At 40.2% G+C, this 20353-nt stretch overlaps 1 protein-coding gene across 3 annotated transcripts in view; it reads left to right on the top strand.

Moving 5' to 3' along the window:
• Positions 1-20353, top strand: part of IL1RAP (interleukin 1 receptor accessory protein) — a 127151-nt gene that overhangs the window by 12787 nt on the left and 94011 nt on the right. Inside the window, exon 1 of one of the 3 annotated variants that reach the window (XM_070509204.1) lies at positions 18219-18356. The exons of the other annotated variants lie outside the window; for them this stretch is intronic. The gene's annotated coding sequence lies outside the window, so the exon portion shown is untranslated. Of the gene's footprint in view, positions 1-18218; positions 18357-20353 lie in introns of those variants that run through there. 3 annotated transcript variants of the gene reach the window in all.

Below are 20353 nucleotides of genomic sequence, written 5' to 3'. Positions count from 1 at the left end.
TATGTGTTGAATGAATGCATGACAATATAAAAAACACTTTTTTTCCTGAGAATGGGAGCTGCTGTGGGGTTTTTCAGAAACAGTGAACTTTCAATGTGCAGCTTTCTTTTTTAATTTTTGTTTAAAAATAATTTCAGAAGGAGATTATTCTAAAATATGTGGCGTTACTTAATCTTGTGATTCGAGACAGTTTATTGGAGTGGACTGTAATCCTTTGGAATTTATTGAGGTGAGATCATTTACGCATATACTAAATGGCCCCAGACCGGTATACTTTTAAATTGGTGTAATCTGATTTTCATAAATTTTCTGTCCTCTCTCTCTCTTTCATTGTCTGGTCCTTCTTGCTTTCAGCATGTCTTGCTCTAGCCGTTTTCTCTCCATTCCCTGTTCAATTAGCTGTTTCTGCTTTACTGTAGACTAAGGAGCTGGCTCACGAGGTTTATTAGAGCCATGTGTATGATAAGAATAAACAACATTGACTTCGGACTAGAGAGGCTTCTCTAAGGGAAGAGAATGGAAAGGTAAAGTGGCTATAGAAATAGTCTGCATATACGTGAGGCTATACTACACCCAGCAGCATTGGGTTTCACCTACCTGTGTTGTTAAAAGGGAATAGTAGCGTGGATAATTCACTTACTCCTTTGGACAATAAGCATTTTCTGAGAACCTTTGGTAGGCAAGACACTGGTGAGATAAGGAGATTAAAATGCAATCACATAAGCATTGCCCCTGAAGAATAAGAATTTGTAGATCATTATCAAAGATAAGGTATGCACAAAGGTTTATAATACAACTCGTATACTATTTGGAATAATGTAAGAGCATATTACATAATTTTTAAAAGATTGTGGTAAAACATTTTGGTTTCAAAGGGAGAGACAACTATGTCACTCAGGAAGGGTTTATGAGGAAGTGGTATTTGAAGTGAGTATTGAAGTGATGGACAGGTTTTGGACATAGAGAGATTGGTAGGGAGGAGTGGTGTATGAGTTAGGGTCTGACCACGGGAGCGGAAATGATATGGAATCATAATGTGGAATATGTGCTTTATCATAGGGATTAGACCTGCAATTGTGGGAGGAGCTGGCAATTAAAGTCTCAAAAGGGGACAATTGAGAGATCAGAAAAAAAGTCACTAAGGACTCTGCAAATGAGCCCGTGAAGGAGTCTGTGGAAGACTGTTGCCTCTGCCTATGGTAGGCAGGCAGTCAGGAAGGAACGCTGGAAGTGAAGTGGAAAAGAGCAGTTGGACCCCATGAGGACAAACTGCAACCCTTATCTATCTCTTACGGTACCTAACCCCAATGATGTGGGTGGCCTGCAGAAGGAGCCGGTGCGCTTAGCCATGGAGCTTCACACCAGCCTGGCCTGGGACTTGGAGAAGTTGAAGGGGGAGATCTGGCAGGAGCTGAAGGAACAGAGAGCATGGCTGCTGCCCCCACCTAGGAGGTGAGCCACCAGATCAGCAATCACATGCGTGAGACCCAGTGGTACCCAGGCCCCTAGTTGGAGCCTCCCAAAGCAACAGCTACGACTTCACTTCTCCCATCCAAATCTTATGCACATTTCCCTGTGACCAGGCCTAACTAGGAACCGTACAGAGAAGGAGATTCTGGAAAACCTAATTCCTGTTGAACTAAGTTGACTCAGTTAAAAACTACAAGCGATACTGCAGATAAAGAGAATAGGATGAAAACATAAAGTGAAGGGGGGAAGCGGTCACCTTGCTTGGGGAGAGCCCAGTTCTACTGGGACATGGTATATGAGCACTGGGGTCATTGAAAATAAGACTTAAAAAAGATCAGCAAAAGCCCTACTGTTGAGCATCTTAAATACCCTGTTGAGAAATTTGTGCTTAATCTTTTAAGTCAAGGAGAAGCACTGAATATTCTTGAGCAAGGGAGGGGCATTATCGGATCTGTGTTTTAGACGGATCTGCCATTGAATGTCAAAGCATTGGAGCTTAGGTGGGGCAATTAAATGAGCATCCTATTATAATAATCCAGGCAAGAAAATTTGGTGACTCAGAGAGAGGTGACTCAGAGTCATCATAAGAGGTTGTTCAGGACCATCCTAGGAATTAAAAATGTTAGTGTACGTTGCAATCCAAGGTGGTGTGACCTTTGGCTAATATTGTTGACTATACTGTCCTTATGGCATACCTAGATAACCATTCTTTAAAAGTCCCTGATGATTCTGCCTCCAGTATGTGAAGAGCAAGAGAAAGTGTATATGTAATTGGAGCATCAACTGGAATGAAATTGGCTTATGCGACCACGTCAATATCATTTTGAGAGGAAGAGCATATAAAAATAAGTATTACTTATTTCACTTAGTAAAATAATGCCTTTTTAGCTTTACTGAGCAGTAATGGGAGTATTACCTTATGCTTGGGAATTTTTGTCCAAGTACCTAACAATTTGCAAAGTACTTCCATGTCCATTATCTCATTTGGTTTGACAACAACTCTGCAAGGTCAGTTTGGTCTGCATTAGTATAAATGAGAAAACTGAAGCTCAGAGGTTGTGATAACCACCGAGTGACCACTTAGCTCTTGATTCAAGAGCACGCACTGCAGTTCCATAGATTCAATGGGTACCTTTCCAGCGCTGGTCTCTCCATTTCACTCTATGCACCACTTCCTGATAACCTTCTTGGGACACATCTCTGGCTCTGCTGTGTCCCTGTTCTAAATCTGTCCATAATTTTTGGACTTCATTACCTTTAAGGTGTCTTTCCACCCAGAAAGCAGGCTCCTTGTAACCCAGATGTTACAGTTCCAGCTGACTGATTCCTCACCTTGCAGGATTTTTACTGTTTTCTATCAAAGCACAGAGCACCAAACACAGGATCAAAAGGAAAGCCTTCTTTACAAAAGCATACCTGAGCAGGTACCTTAGCATCCCCAGGAGATCCACATATCTTTGAATTAGGTCATCCCATAAGTCTTCCTTGTCAGGGCTTCCAAGCACATACTCCTGAATGTTTAAAAACCGTGTTTCCTGGCTTCCTCCTTGTCAAAACACAGCAGAACTCATTCACTCGTCTTGACTTATTTAAAACACACTTACACCTAGTGCTGTATCACTTGAGATTTCAACAGCCAACAGCAAGTGAATACAAAACCTATAACCTCCATTCAGTGCACCCCTTCAGTGTTTCGTCCTCTTAGACGGATCCCTAGGGCATATCAAATTGGGGTAACAACCTCAGGTTCTGCACTTTGGGGTGTCTAGGAGTATTGCAGTTATTGATGTGAAGACGTGGCTCAGGGGAGTAGGAGGAGGCAGATAGAAATCAAGCTTTTGGGGTCGGCCCTGCGGCCGAGTGGTTAAGTTTGCGTGCTCCACTTCAGTGGCCCAGGGTTTCGGATCCTGGATGCGGACATGGCACCACTCATCAGGCCATGCTGAGGTGGCGTCCCATGTGGCACAACCAGAAGGACCACAACTAGAATATACAACTATCTACTGGGAAGCTTTGGAGAGAAGAAGAAGAAAAAAGAAGATTGGCAACAGATGTTAGCTCAGGTGCCAATCTTTAAAAAAAAAAATAGAAATCAGGATTCCCCAGCTACCGTTAAATGGAGTACTTGTGATGGTTCTCTGAGAATTCTGGGTTGTTAAGATCAAAATGGCTAAACTCCTGGCTTTGCAAATAGGCCAGAGAGAGATGTGCCTGGTTTAGAGTCAGCTGAACTTGTCTATGACTGGCCTTCCAAGTTCTAGTACAGTGTTGTACTTCCTACTGTAACGAGATGCTTCTCTTGCTTTGGTTCTCCCACAGGAGAACTGGCTTCATGTCTGCCCACCAGATATATGGGTTTTCTGCTTCCTTGTATTTGCTACAGTATGTAGGGAAAAGTTTGGTAGAATCAAAAGCTAGACTTCTAGTAATAAGAAAAAAAAATAGGTAACAAATTTGAGTGCTTACTATGTGTCTGGTGCTTTATAAAATTATCTCATGTAGTCCTCATGCCTGACTCAAGGAAATGCTTTACTGACCCATCCATCAGTAAGGAAACTGAGAGCCAGCATGGTTAAGAAGCTTGCACAGCTACAGAGGAGGTGGCTCCAGGTCTGTGTGACTCCAAACCTACGCGGAAACCTTGAGCTTTGCTTCCATGTGCTGAGGCGTGCGTGCCCTCTATCCCACAGCCCCATCCGATTTGCTTACACGTATGTGAGCATCTTGTAATAGATGTTTAAATGCTACGCTGATCTGTCCAACAATTCCCTAGAAACCAAGCTTGGGTGAGCTACCCCACTGGTCATTGGAGTTTCTGGCCTTTTATTGCTTTCTTTTCTCCTTTTTTCAATTTCCTTTTAAGCCCAGACAGTATTGGAAGTACCTTAATCGATTGATGCCAGTTCTTCCTGTTTTAATGGCATTTTCGTTTCCTCAGTGTGCTTTTCTCACTTTGAGCTTTGGAGAGGAGAGTAGGGGAAGAAGTGATTCCCAAAAGCCTTAGTCTCCTATTTTATTTTATTTTTTATTTTGTTGAAGTCACAGTGGTTTATGACGTTGTGTAAATTTCAGGTGTACGTCATTATATTTCAGCTTCTGTATAGACTGTATGTTGTTTACCACCAAAAGTCTAGTTTCCATCCATCACCATACATATGTGCCCCTTTACCTCTTTTGCCCTCCTCATCCCCCTTCCCCTCTGGTAACCACCAATCTCTTCTCTCCGTATCTATGTGTGTGTTTGTTTATCCTCCGCGTATGAGTGAAATCATATGGTGTTTGTTGAACTAGTATCCCATTTTTGAAAGGGAGATCTATGGAGACAGGGAAATGCTGCTTTCAAGTACTGGAACCACTGGATTAGATGCCCGAAGATGTCTGTAGAAGAGAGAGGCATCTGCCTGATGTGGCTCCACAGACCTCAACTGGGACAACTGAACCCAGTTCCAGAGTCCAGTTCAACATAATGAGACACTTATCAATGTTTGGGCCATATAAAAAGTGAATTGGTAATGAGCTACCATCGCTAGAGATATTTAAAGAGGGCCTCGACATCCACTTGGCAAGGATGTTACAGGGAGATTTGAATATTGGAAAAAGAAGTTTGACTCAAAATGACATTTGAGGGCTTTTCCGGCCTTGAGATTCTGTCTTGAATTCCCTTAGAAACTTTATATTGGGAATAAAGGTTTCCCCTTGTTATAATTAACACCAACTAGTGATGTCGCCTCCTCTCTCCCCCCTGTGCTTCCCCGCCTGAACAACTACTCGATTTAAGAAGGGGACTTAGGATGAGGAAGGATGTGGTTCCTTCGCACTTGGCAGCCCTCGGTGTCAGAATGGAAGACTTGTGTCTGGGCCTGGCACGGATCCGTCAGGCCCTCCCACCAGCCCAGTGGTGTCTGTGACTAGAGCACGTGGGAGGTGCTCATCCGTGTAGAAAAATTTCCCACTGGCTGCCAGCTCTGGATTTTTTTTTTTCTTTTAATTACTAATGAATGCAGTCTTGCCCAGGGCCGACCTCTTGGAGGAATGAAGACACACCCTAAAACAAGTCTGAGTCAGACCAGACAAGCATCCCCCGAAAAATATTCCCTCTGCAGTTGGCAGCATATGAGAAAGTGTCTTTGAGAGCTGTTTCTTTTTTGCCGATTCAAAGGAGAGCCGCTTGCAGGCCAGGATGTCAGGAGTGCAAGGCTCCATTTTTTTCTATTTTCTCTCTTTTTTTTAAATTAGTTTACTACTAATCTGAAAGCTGTGCTGTTCAAAAATGATAATCCTTTGATTTAGTGTCAGCATTGAGACCGTTCCTTGGTTCTTGAAGGAAGGAGTGTTACAGTGATTGAAAGTGTCCGGCAGTTGATCAACAGCTTTGATAGGAAAGAATAAAAAGAAAGATAGCAAAACTGGCAGTAGGTCATTCCCACCAGTGCTGCAACGAAGAATGGACAATGCTTTTCAATTAAATATGGTCATCTTTCCCCTTAGGACTTAAAAAGACTTTACCAATCTCCAACTCAGTTTAATTTTTTTTTTTAAATGAAATGTTATAGCTAAGTACGCTTTGGTCAAATCTGTCATGTTTGTATATTTCACACTATGAAGTCCTATCCCTTACAGAGAAGCTTCAGGAGCTCACAGCTATCTGAAGTCAGGCTAACCCCGCTGTCCCCAGGAAGTAAACATGTTAAAAGCTTCATAGCTGCAAGGACTCCTTAGAGATCCGGTTCAACACTGCCTGGAGGTACTTTGTCCAAGATTTCCCATGTACACCATAAATCCTTACAAAGTTGTGGAAAGAGAGCAGCAGCCACTCATTGCTCCTGGGTCCAAGTAGCTGTCTTCCTTTGACACATGACCATTGCTTGTTTAGACTTGACTCTTTCCCAGTATATAGATGTTGCGTTATTTTTAGGAGACAGATATATTTCCTAGTAGTTTTTCAGAGTTCAGAGGCAGCATGGCTTCATCAGAGAAAGGCTTGGACAGGGAATCAAAAGCCATCTTTTCACGTTTTCACAAGCGAGCTATTGAACTCATGAAAGTCACCTCTCTTTTCGGGCCTCCCAAATAGCATCCCAAATAACATTATTTGACTTCCAAGGCCCTTACTGATTTTCTAGAGGTCATCTTGATAACAAGATGGATAAAGGAGGAGAGAATAAAAACTGCCAAGTGGAGGATAGGGCTTAGGAAAATAAGTCCTCTATTTTAAATAGGACTCAGAAAGCCTTTATTGCAACAAGCCTTTGTTGCAAATATGTGAAACTTTAACTATATTGCATACTATGGGGTATTCATCTTTCCCCTATTGGTCTCATTTCTACTTGCTAAGACCTGACTAGAAACATGAATCATAGCCATGAGGAAGCTTAGAGATCATCATGTTCAGTTCACTCTCTTTACACATAACAACCCCGAGGCCCTTGTCCAGAGTTACACCGAGCCTTGAACTCAAGTCTCCTGCCTCCTTGTGCAATTTGCTTTCAAATGCATTGCTTAGTCTGTTTATTTAGCAATGATGAGTCTTTAGAAAAAGAATCAGGCCAGATTCTCAAAGTTGTTTGATTGTAAACAATAGAGTTTGATGACCAGAAAAACATGCTAGGAAGGAGATTTTCTTAATACATATATGATTTATTTTCCCCATGGTAAGTGTGTTGGACTTAAATTCCCTTTTGTGTAGCTCTGTTCCTGTCCAACACAAAATGCCTTTCTTTCTCGTAGGCTTTAGAAGGACCACCTTCTCCAAGGAAAACTATGCCTTCTAACTAACTGTCAGGTCCCCACCAGGGCCACTGACCTTCACATTTCTGATCACAGTATTTCTTAAGGTAAAACCTCAACTCTCTGAAAATACTCAGTGATAGCTGCTTTCTAGGTCATAGAACATTATGAAAAGTTAAAGTTTCAGTTCCTAATTACTAATTTTGTATTTGTTGGGTAGCCACAAACCCAGTAGCGTTAACAGTCACTGTTCCTGGATTATAGCTCTGCTTAGTTCCAACAACCAACTGACTTTGGATCAATCATGTTATCTTTATGTCTTTGTTTTTCTGTCTATTAAGTGAGTTGGTTGGCCCAAGGCTTCCTCAGGTTTTCTATGGTGAAAGATCTTGTTGTAACCATTTTAACAGTATGTCTTTCTAAAGTGTGTTCCATTCCGCGCAGCTGTCTTATAGTGAGTATCCTGAGAAATTAGACATTTAATTAACAATTCATGGCTATGATTTTGAACATAAATTATGTTTTACTGTGCATAATGATGTCCTCAGGATCTGTTGAAATGTGTAAGACTCACTCTAACATTAAATGGCCACAGACCCTGAGATCCCTGTGGGTTTTTTGCTTGTTTGTATTTTGGTTATTTAGTTTTCTTGTTTACTTTTAATAGCTCAACTTTCTCACTGCCCTCAACATAGCTGCTTATAAATGCCTTTTGCCTTCCATCTAAATTTGCTACTCTTCTCTGCTTTGGGGGTATTATTATATTTAAGGCACAGGGAAACACTTTGTGTTGGTATTTTATTAGTAGGGTAATATAATTAATAGGTAATATCTGTACAACTGGCCTAATTGTGTATTTGTTTCAAGAATTGGAAGCCTGATCACAAGGTCAGGGTAAGGTCTAAAATCAGATTTTGGTGCAACTGATCTCAGGAAAATGACATTGTTTTAGTTGATTATATTTGCTTTTTGAAAACTTGGAAAAGGAGAAGCTTCATAATTTCACAAGGGCTTTTTCTGTCTCCCTTATAGACAGAAAAAGAATCCCCTTCAGATTCTTTCCCCCAACATCTCCATCTTTCCCACTTTCCCTGGCATTATTGTTTTTCTTATTGTCTGTCACTTCTGTCTTCTCCTCTAGTCTCTACATCTTTGTTTTGTAGTTTTCTTATTCATTCCGCTCATTATTCCCATAATCAAAACTTTAGTATAATGGTGTCCCTGATCCTTCACAAAAATACTGAGTGTATTTAGTAAAATTACAATAAATATAAATAAATAAAATAAACATCATAAATACACAAAATAAAAGAAATAAATAGATAAAACAAAAATAGTAACTATAACAATATAGTAAGTAAAATAAAATAAATGTAAATATAAATAATATAATTATAAATATAAATCATAAATATATAAATAACCAAACAGACGCTTATTTGCCCTATATAAGAACAAACCCAGTGGACACTTGCTATTTTTTCTCCTGTCATTACAAACAAATCTTGAATGTGTAATGCCTGTTTCATCCATTTCTTTTAGATTATTAAGATCATGAAATTGTTTGAAAACTTCTTTCTACTTATGTTTATTAGTTTATTAGAAGATATTTTCTAGTTCTGTGCTCTCCATTTGGTGTTGTAATGGAATCAAAAATGAATTATAAAAAAGAAAACGAAACTTATTTTGCTGTCAAGCCTTTAAGACACAACACTTATAATGAAGTAGAAGAGATGAAACTTGTACAAGAATAGCCATAATGCAAAGTAGTAGGGGATAAATACTGACAAACATGTAACAAAATTGTCCTAGAGATTTTGTTTCGAGAAATCCGTGAGGTACTGGATATACAGAAATGGCAGGAAGTGTATGAGAGCACTGAGGAACTAGTTTCCATGAATTCTGATTACTGTTATTCTCGTTCATATTCTCATTCTCTCTCTCTCTCTCTTTTTCTCTCTCCCTCCCTCCCTGCCTTCCTCCTTCCCAAGGTCTCTTTTTACCTTTGTCCCCTATTATCCTTCCATTGTTTGTCTTTGGTCGACCAATGGTTGTAGCATGTCCATTTTGGAGCTGAAAGCCTCAAAAGGCACAAAATTTTCTTTTTGGAAGTCATTTTGCAAACTGTTTGCTTAAGCTTGTCTGTAGGGAAATTTCTTCCTGTCCTGGATGTGCAATTAACTGTAATTTGTTTTCATAGACAGCAGTGCTCACTTGTTATTTTAAAATTTGTCTTTCCTTTTCTTCCAGAAGTTCATTTGCCCCTTTCTTTTGGTTTTCCTGCCAGTTTTTAATAACAAAAATTAGTCTTTTCTCTCATGTGTGTCTGTGTTTTGGTTTTTTTTTCCCCTTAAAATTTGTTTTAGTGAAAATTATAGATGTTATAGGTTTGGGAGGTGCTGGGGAAATTTAATTAAAAACAAAATCTCTCAACCCAGAAATCCTCTCCACAAAGGTAACAAAGAAAACACTTTTATTATTGAATAAGCATTAAACCAGAATGTGAGGCGTATCACAGGAAATCCACTAAGATATTGCAAAAACAGAAAGAAACTCACCCTTTTATATGGCCAAGTAGCCCATTGCATACATGTTGTCAAGATAAACAGTAACTTGTCCTCAAATAAGGACTTGGTAGCAACATTTGTCACACTCAGTTCATTCCCACTCTACTTGGTAATTGGGGTGATCTTCTGTGTTAGTTAATTGGCTTTATCCAAAGGGCAAAGCGCTCATATCTTTATTTTTTAAATTGTGTTTCACTGTGGTAAGAATACTTAAAATAAGATCTGCACTCTTAACAAATTTTTGTCTACAGTACTTTATTGTTGACTATAGGTACCATGTTGTACAGCAGATCTCTAGATCTGACTCATCTTTCTTGGCTGAAACTTTATACCCCTTGATTAGTAACTCCCATTTCCCTCTCCCCCCAGCCCTTGGCAACCACCATTATGCTCTTTGATTCTATGAGTTTGACTATTTTAGTTAACTCATATGAGTAGAATCATGAAGTATTCGTCTTTTTGTAACTGGGTATTTCACTTAGCATAATGTCCTCAAGAGTTCTCCATGTTGTCACATATGGCAGAATGTCCTTCTTTTTTAAGGCTGAATAGTATTACGTTGTATGTGTATACCGCATTTTCTTTGTCCATTCATCTGTGGATGGGCATTTAGGTTATCTCCACATCTTGGCTATTGTGAATAGTGGTGCAATTGAGTATGGGAGTGAAGGTATCTCCTCGAGATTCTGATTTCAGTTGTTTTGGATAAATACCCAGAAGCGGGATTGCTGCATCTGTCAGGAAGTAGTTTTGCAACTTGGAGCAAGGCACCTCAGGGAAGCTAGGCTCCTGCCCTCCCACAGAAACTGGGAGATAGCGCCTCTGTCTTGGTGTTTACATTGCAAAGAGATGACCCCCAGATCTTTGAGAAAGACATTCCTAGGTCCCAAAGCTGACAGGAGATTTATCTAGTCTTCAAAAGGATTTGTATAAAGAGAGGAGAAAGTGTGGAACAGTTACTCACTTTCTCAAGTAAATGCTCTCACAAAAAGGAGTAGGGGGAACTCTCTTCCTTTGTTTTCAACAAGGAGAATTAAACCTCTTATTTTTAATTTGTATTTGTTTTTACAGAGGCTAGGACGTATTTTAGGATGTTTAACTAATGCAGTTCAGATATAAAGTCTTAATGTTTTTCTGAGTTTATGATCAACCAGAGATTCAGCTGAGGTTTGACTTTGGCCTTCTATAACAAATTATATACCTTCGTGATGGAATCTGATTTGATAATTCATTATCATTTTTTAAAATTTTACTTTTTGTTGTGGTAAAATATACATAAAATTCACCATTTTAACCATGTTTTACTGCATAGTTCTGTGGTATTAAGTACGTTCACCTTGTTGTGGTGTCACCAGCTGTGGCCACCATCCATCTCGAGAACTTCTTCTTCTTCAACAGAAACTGTACGTTTTAAACACTTACTCCCTATTCCTTCCTTACCCCAACCCCTGGCAACCACCGTCATTAGCATTTTAACCTACCTCTTAAAAACTGCCCTTGAGATTTCAACATCCTGCCTATAGGTGATAAGTAAAGGTCGGTTTGCCCAGGATTTGAAACACAAAGGTGTTTTCTTGGGAAACTGACTGCGGAAAACAACTTTAAAACCTTTTAATGTGTTGCCCTCATTTATACAAGTGATGCTACACCAATTATAAATAATCTAAGTCTGTGCAATTCCCAGAAACGTCTCATTTGTGCCACTCCATTGCTTTCAACGTAATGAAAACCGCTTTTTCAGTGAGATATTTTTTGCTTATAATTCAGAGATTTTACTAATGTAGGTTGGTGTTTTCCATGACCTTTGCCCCAGTGAATCTTTATCTTTCTTAATTGATCTTTTGGGTTATTTTGTGAAACACAGCAAACTAAATATTGAATGCTTCCTTCACGTGTTTGGTTTCTAGCCTGCCATGGGCATTGGGGAGAAGATGTCAAAGAATCGAGGCAGATCATCTGCTGCAATCAGAGAACCTTATTTAAAACCAAGCTCTGCTATTTGATTGCTATGATATCTTGAGTAAGACAGTTCGCCCTTTTGCACCTAATTTCTTCATCTGTAAAACAGGAAAATTATATTCTTTCCTGAAGAAGTGTTGTGAATGTCAAATAAAACAGGACATGGAAAGAAGCACTGTGTATACTGTTAAAGCATGAGTTATTTGAGTTGAGTAAGGTAGCTAGCGTACAGTAGGGATTTGGAGAGTATTTATTGAATGAATGAACAGATATTGTTCTCCAGGTTAAATTTCGTAGAGTCCTCTCCTCTCCAGACGTGCTCCTGGCTTGGATTGTAACCTCTCCACTCTCTACTTTCCTCTGCTTTCTCTGGACCACACCCCTCTCTCCTCATCCATGTCATGCTTCAGGTTTAAAAACTCCAGAGTGTAGGGTTTGGGGAGTGATGGGACGGGGCCAAGGGGATGTCTGTTACATCCTCACATCAGCTCTTCCTTTCTAAGTCTGGATGCCTCCTCAGAGCTTCTGAGGGGTTAGGAATGGCAGTTAGAAATACAGCCAGCCACTGGAACATGACAGTTAGGAAGAAGGGAATTTTCTTTTTGCCCAGCAGCAGCAGGCTCAGGGGGTTTCACCCTGGCCAAAGAATAATGAGCTACAATAATGTTGAATGAGACACTGTGAATTCAAATTAAACAATATTCCAGGGCTAGTCCCAGGAGTTCCCTATGTGGACACTTGGGCAGGAGCTCACTGGGGATCGCTCTTGTTCAGTGTCATCATGCACAGGATAAACGCAAATGTATGTATTATAAAGCATAACCAAGTCTTACACTGACAAAACAGATGACAGTCCCTGGGTATTCTTGTAAATTGTCTAACAGAATTTAGTGAGAAAACACCTCCCTAAAGATGATCTGGAGAAAGAAATGAGTGTTGAGAGACCCGAAGTGTGGAAAACAAATGAAAGAGTTATAGTATTTTCCTAGACTGAGAAACAGGCTATAGGATCACTCTCTTCAGAAGACCGCAGTCATTCAGCACACAGTACTAAGCACTTTCCATATGCCAGGCTTCGTGCTAGGCCCTACGAGACAGACATTCATCAGAGGTGGACCAGTTCTCAAGGGATCCAAGAGAGAAGACATACACACATAATTGTAGTACAAGGTAAAGAATTACGTTACTGTGACCATAGGGAAAGTTGTAGGGAGAAGGGATAAATTACATCTGGCTAAGAGAAGCGGGGAGGTTTCATGAAGGAAATGGATTTGAAAATAGATCTTGAAGGATGGGCAGTGTTTGTACATGTGAAGAGGGGATGCATGGCATTCTAGGCAGAAGGGATGAATAAAAGGGAAAGAAGACACAGGGGTGATTTATGGTACCATCTGTATGTGTACGTATGGCCAGAGTCCAGGTTATATGAGGAGTGGTACAGAAAAGCGTTGGATAGAGGAGTTTTTCTGCCAGACCCTGGAGGATCCAGAATGTCATTTGAAGGACATCAAGGAAATAGAATTAAGATGTGCTGTGTAGGAACATTGATTTGGTCCTTGTCATCAGTCAGCCCTTACAGGTGTCCTCATGGCACCCAAAACTTACCTAAGGCTTTTACAGCCTTCTTGTTTGTGATCTAGTAAATATTTCTCCTTTCAAGAACAAGATTTCGGTCTGCTTTTCAAGCATCAGTGGATAGAAAGAATATTTACATACAAAAAACTACTGGTTTTCAGGTCACCCTAATGAATACATGCATTTTCTCCTCTTTCTCTTTTTCAGAGAAGGGCAGACCAATTAAAAATAATAGCACTTTTAATTTTTCTATCATATATTAGGGTCACAGAGGTGAAAGGGTTATTTGCCAGGTCTCCTTATGTATGCTGACTCCTTAGATAATTGGAGAAATTAGAGAGCCCTCTGTTTTCTGACTCTTTCTCTATGGTATCTTATGTTCTGATTTGGCAGCAGAGTTTAAGCATCCAAAATGCTAGAAGAAGTGAAATCATAATCAACTCCAGTTAGCTATACTGGCCGAGCAAAGCATTACCATACTTAAATCCACCAGCACGTCTTATCTCTCATTTTAGCTAGTCATTATGCGATTGTTTCTCCATCAGCTTGCCATAGGGATACCTTAGGAAATTAGAAAATTGCTTTGAATTTCCCACTTTTTTCCCCAATTAAGAATTCATGGCCCTTTTCCCCCTACGAGCTTTTCTAATACACCCCATGAGAGAATTTACAGGAATTTCTCATCACTTGGTCTTGGTCTATTGCCGGGTTCCTTCTACAGATGAAACCCCTTTTTTTTTCCTGAAAGAACTTCGGTCAGCATTTCTAAACTGTGCCAAGAATCCTAATGCTCGGAGATATTTTAAACAAGGATTCCTAAAGTCAATTAAGTTTGAGGAGCCCTGTAAGTGATTCCTAAGTAATTTAGACTCACAGTGTGCATTAGCATTCTAAAGGCCCTGAGAAGTTCTGTAGAAAAAGATAACTTTTGAACCTAATTTTCACCTAATATTAATAACCTAATGTTTCTCTAAAATGAGGACACAGTACCAAAATGTAATTTCTTAAAATGATTCTGTAGAAGCCCAAGCTGGACAATATGGATCAATATGTGGTCTTTGGAGGATCTAAGTTAATCCAAGAATAAAATTAAAAAAATATCAAGAGCCTTAAATTTAGTAGATGTTTTAGGACTATGTATTGAATTTATCCTCTGTCTACCTACCAGGATTTATGTGAGGATTTTTTTTGTAACTTGGTGACCCTTTAAAACCCTGTCTCTCTGTCAACAGAGCTGCTACATCTGATATTATTTTCCGGAATCTGAAGAAACACCAAAGGGGACTGAAATAATAAGACATTAATTTTGGCTGCAGAATGCCAATCTTGCTGACCCTGCCGGGTTATTGCAGAGTGAGATTAATTATGCAGATGTGCCACCCTAGGCTTCGGAGTTGAAGTACCCTGTTGTAATTCACTGCAGGATCATTCATGTAGCCAGCATATTGATATGATTATTATTCCACCAAGGTTTTATCCGCCCCTAGACAATTACAGATCCACTTACCAGCATCTCTCATTGACTTCTTATTTAAAATTCCCAGGGCCACAGCAGGCATTCAGGTCCTTCTGTTGGAGACAGCTACAGATCAATGGCATGAAGCAACATGGGATTTTCTTTAGAACATGACGAATGCTGAGACAGTTTGCTAAGCAGAAGATAGACATTCAGACCCCAGTAGAAAATAGCATTTCTGTGGCCCCGTGTCTCTAACACAAACGTTTAAAGTAGTCACAACCAGAGCAGAGAGAGAGCATACAGCAGAAAGATCATGAGATTTGGGGTCAAGATATCTATCTGAGTTCGATGAGCCAGCCCTGATGGCCTAGTGGTGAAAGTTTAGTGCTGTCACTGCTTCAGCTGCCCAGGTTTGTTTCCTGGTTGCAGACCCACACCACCTGTCTTGTCACTTGCCATGCTGTGGCAGTGGCTCATGTGGAACTAGAAGGACTTACAACTAGGATAAATAACCATACACTGGGGCTTTGGGGAGGAAAAAAAAGACAAAGTATGGCAACAAGATGTTAGTTCAGGGCAAATCTTTCCCTGCAAAGAAAAAAAAGAAAGAAAGAAAGAAGATATCTGAGTTTGCACTGGTTTCACCATTTATTATCTGTGGAACTTTGGGGAAATCACTACTTTTTCTGTAAAATGGGATTGATAGTAAATATCAGACTCCTGACAGTCTTCAAAGGTTTAAATGAATATGTGTATGTGAAAAAAACTTTGTGAGTGGCAAAGTGTTTTAAAAATATTTTTTGTGCTAATGAGAAAGCCATCCATTCTTGAACTGGCATTGTCGGCATAATCGAACATACTTTTTATGGCCCCATTGCTTGGGTAATGTCCTGTTAACTCCTATAATCACTAGTGCTGCTACCTAGGCCAGAAGGTGGTAACCATGCATTGATGGGATTAGCGGCTCCATGGAGTGGATGCCCTAGAAATGATGTGCAGAATAAAATTCCTATTTCTAATCGCTGTTCCTAGTCCATGGTTTTAGGGACTTCCTAACTGCGAGATAATATTTGTCTAATTAGAGTTTTTCAACAAGTTTTCCTTCTTGTTCTCTGCTCAGTGGTAAAAAGTAGAGCTTGTTTTGTTTTAATTTTGCCCTATGCATGGCTGCATTTCAGAGCCTTGCCTGTCTTCAGTGTCCAGCTGTAATGCCATTCAAGGGGTCTCCCCGCCTTAACCCCTTCCCCCCAGTAAAATGCAAGTAATTCCTTCCTTGGAGCTTGTTGCCTGGACTGATTTGTATACTTAACAATAGCCTGAGCAAACACAGCTAAACTACTTGGTACAGTTAAAGAAATAATAATAGCAAATATTCATTTAGGCATTTTATGTATGTTAACTCATCTAATTCTGTCAACAAACATATGAAGTAGGTCCTATTCTTCTCCCCATTTTACAGTTGAGGAAACTCAGGCACAGGTGGATTAAGTGACTCACTCAATGTTCTGCAGTCACTAAGTGGCAGAGCCAGGGCTGGAACATTTCACTAAAAGAATAGGCTTTTAAGTACAAGGTTGTAATTAGCAACACGTGTGCTGGAGAGCTGTACTAGGTTGTGAGTTCCTGGATGCCTAGGGCATGTTAAAATCTTTCTCATCCTTTAGCATTTAGCACAGAGGGTTCACATAGTAGGTGCTCAGTTATTGTTTATTAGCTTTGCAATGGGAAAAAATGTCCCTGAAAAGCTTATGTTGCAGCCAGAGAATGCCCTAGTTGTACTCTGTCATTTTTTTTTTTTTCTACTGTATGTTCTGCCCTCCAGCTCAATTTTCTTGTCAAGGCATTTTAAAACCTCATGTTAAGCACTGCTTGAGCACCTCTCTGTGAGGGTGGAGTTTTTTCTAAGTAGCTGTATGGGGAAGGTGAGGTGTACTTGTTAAAATTAGGGTCACTTGAGTCTTCAGTGGTTTATGGATCAGTAGATAATAGCACTATACAATTTCAGATCATTCTCATTCTGATGAAAGGGGGGGTTGCATGTTCTTACTTTATTTGCAGTGAGGTCACCAAGTGCTAAGTGCATATGTAAAGAACAGTGGCCGGAGCCCCCGACCCCTTCTCTCCATCCAGAGTGATCCGGTGGACTGAGGTCACATCCCAGACTATGGGACTGGTGGGTACACATTGCCATCTGTCAGGATGATCCTGGTGTCCAAAATTCAGTGAAAGAAGCCATAGAATTTTCTCAACAGGGACACAGACTCACACAGACCTCCTCAGTGTTAGTTCATAAGGGGATTTTCTTTAACACTTTGGGTACAGAGAGATGATATTTTCTTTAAGGCTCTCTAGTTTTGGCTTCTGTGGATTCCCAGGAAGACTTAGAATATTATCTCTGCATTTCAGGGACAAGACTGGGGATGGGGATGGGGAGGATGGCAAATGGGCAGCGTTCTCCAGTAGACAGAATGCCTGAAGGTGGAGGCTGTCCTGGAGCCCCCGTGCTTTCTCACAATTGGCGCAGCGTTGGTCTGGGACACGGTGAGTCTTCTGTGAAAGTTCTAATTTAGCTTTTGACTGTAACTCTTCCTAATAAAACTAGTGGAAACTGAGGCACCAGGACTTTAAAGTGCATCAGCAAAGTCACTAATAAGCTAAATAATGCAGGAGTCCGGACTAGGACCTGGGACTCATCCTGTTTCTCTGTGTAATTGAGAATGAGGAACCCCTGGGTGCTGCAGGGTCTCTGTGTAGCTGAAGCTACTGAAGCTTCCAGGTCCCTGAACACAAGGGCAGGTGAAGCTCTAGGCTACGATGGATGATCTCTAGCAAGCCAATCATTTTTTTCTGCCAGAAGCGGGAAGATGACACGAGGAAGTGCTCTTGTGAAAGGACAACTGACTGTGTTGTGAGACCAAGGATGGCTTAGATGCCTTCAAGTCTAATTTCAGAAGACAGGTTCACCATTAGGCAGTGGATCTTGACTAGAGTCACAGAGCTCACAGTGACGTCTGTTTAGACCCACTCCTGGAGGGGACTGCATCCTCTGGATGGCCTGCAGCCTTGCTAAAGAATCTAGTGTGCATGTGAACACGTGTGTAAAATAAAAGTATCAATAGTCATATTTGTATCACACTTCACCATTTATGAAGCTTTTCATAAAATGTTGTCTAATTTGATCCTTAGAGCAGCCTATGAAGGAAATATTTGTTATCCTGTTTTATTGATAAGGATATCAGGGTCCACAGGGGTTAAGCAAATTATCCAAGGGCACACAGTTAAAAAGTGACCAACAGCAAACTAGAACAGAGGTTGACTGTGTCCTAGGAAGATGTTCTTTCTACTACTCAGCAGCTGCTTGTATTTATATGTGTTTATTGTGTAACAGCAGTGGACTATATACTGTGGACACAAACTTGGAGTCCTAGTTCAAAAAGAGAGATGAAAAGAGAAAAAAGCTGAATAAAACAGATCAGGACAGAAATTTCTCATGGCTCTAAGGGAGGTGCAGATACCTGCCCAGAGTTTTTAGAAAAGGCTTAGTTTACTTCTAGCCAGACGCAAGATAAGAGAGCACCAGGAAAGGCTGCAGAGGGAAGGTGAGGCTGCGGGAAAGTTCGGATTCATTTCCTTTCTCTAGTAGCCAGTTTAGTTTCAAGGGGAGTTAGGTGATTTTGAAAAGCATCTGCATGTTATGGATTGAGGAATTAGGGCTTGGGCTCTCCTTTCTCTAATTAGAGCTTTCCCTGTCTTCTGTCAGTCTTTCTGATGGAACCCTAAGAGGTATAATGCATTCAGAAGGGGTTCATAGTCAAATAACTTTGGTAAGTGCTGTGTTGAAAGAGTCAACCAGTATTTACTTGGTAGAGTACTCAAGCCTTTAAAATGCTCATGTGAAGAGATATGTGGCATGTCACTTTTCAAAATCATTTGGCCGTATAGTCCTTTGGCAGAATGCTCACTATGGGATATGATAGCTTACACCATGCATTTTGGTGTGTTTGTATTATTCTTGACCATTTACTTGTTCTTTTTGCTACTTTTTTCCTTTCTGTTTATTTTGTGTTTATAAGTCTGACTTTGCTCCCAAACTATGAGATCTATGATTATAAGAACTGTGTGTTTTTTTTCTGTATACTGCACAGTTTCTATTATAGTGTATGAAATCGGGGCTCAATAAATACTTTTTGATTTGAGCAAAATTCGATTCTGTAGACTTAGAAGCTGGAGCGTACAGTCTTTATGGAGAAATCTATGAAACCTTGGCCACGTTTTTCTTACTTGTGGCCTTTCTAACCATGTGTAGGTGATGTCTTTCTCTTGAGAGCTGCACGGACAGGATCGTGATCTTCAGACCATCCCTTTGAATTAGAGAGGTTATTAGTGGCGATGTAGTTATATGAAATTTAAGGGGAGAAAACCTCAGATGGCTCAGAAGCTTTTCTATGCTGTGAAAAGTAATGAATTTTCTAACCTGGAGGTGACAATCTTAGTCTGCAAGGTGATGTGATTGTTTTGTGTCTGTGGCGGTTATAATTTTGCTTAATTCCCTACTTGAACTTCAGATGACATCGCATTTCCCCGGCGAGCTGCTCCCTCTCTATCCTCTCACAGGCTGTGGAATGTCTCTGCAGCAGCACTGTGCTCTGGGTGTTTATATGCCTTAGGACTGCAAGCTGCACGAGGACAGGAGCGTTTTCCTTCCTGCCTCCTCCCTCAGACTGTGTCTAGAGCTTGATAAATATTTGTTGAGTGAATTAGAAGGAATGTTAGGTATATTTATCATAAATATTGTCCTCCCAGCCTTGAAGCTTCCCGAGATGACTCCCTGTCACTTTCTGTGTTGGATTTTAAGCTGCTTTCTTGATTTAAAAGGTTACAGTGTTATCCTATACCTTTCTCTAACCTCTCCCTGTTGTTTTAAACCACCCTTAACTTCAGTCAAGCACACGTTTTTTCATAATTTACAGAAGTGTGAACATATTAACAGTAAAGTGCATAAATATTAAGTATACAAATTGATGAATTTTTACAAATGCATCATCATGTAACCATCACCTGACTAAGGAATAGAACATTATCCCGCTTCAGAAGGCTCACTCTTGCCCCTCCCTGTTAATGTCACCAGGGGTAATCCACGTTCTGATTTGAATTAAGCAATTTAGAACATATTTCCTTTTTGGCTTTGAGATCTCCATCCCTTTGGATTCTTTCAAATTTAAACTAAATAAAAAAGTCCAGCTTATTTCATAATAAAAGCCAGTGTCATATCACATTATGTTAGTATAGCACTTTATAATTAGAAGTCTCTTTCCGCATGTGACGTCATTTGATCCTCTACCACAATGCTATGAGATGGTCAGGGCAGAGGTTTTTACTTTCATTAAGACATGAGGGATTCCAGGACTAGAGAATCCTGGCCCATGGTTTCTCCAAGCTCAGGTTTCATCATAGAGCATCTTGTAACAGTCTTGGCTTTTCTGTAAGTTACAGAGGCTGGACTTACAACTGCAACTATCTTCTCTGAAATATTTGGGGAAATAGCACTGATCTTGGACCTAGTACCTAGAAAGAGTAGAACATGGCAAGTTTTGTC

This window comes from Equus asinus, chromosome 5, assembly GCF_041296235.1.
Source record: "Equus asinus isolate D_3611 breed Donkey chromosome 5, EquAss-T2T_v2, whole genome shotgun sequence".
Lineage (NCBI taxonomy): Eukaryota > Metazoa > Chordata > Mammalia > Perissodactyla > Equidae > Equus > Equus asinus.
The sequence above is the reverse complement of the archived record's forward strand: the minus strand, read 5'-3'. Positions and strand labels throughout refer to the sequence as shown.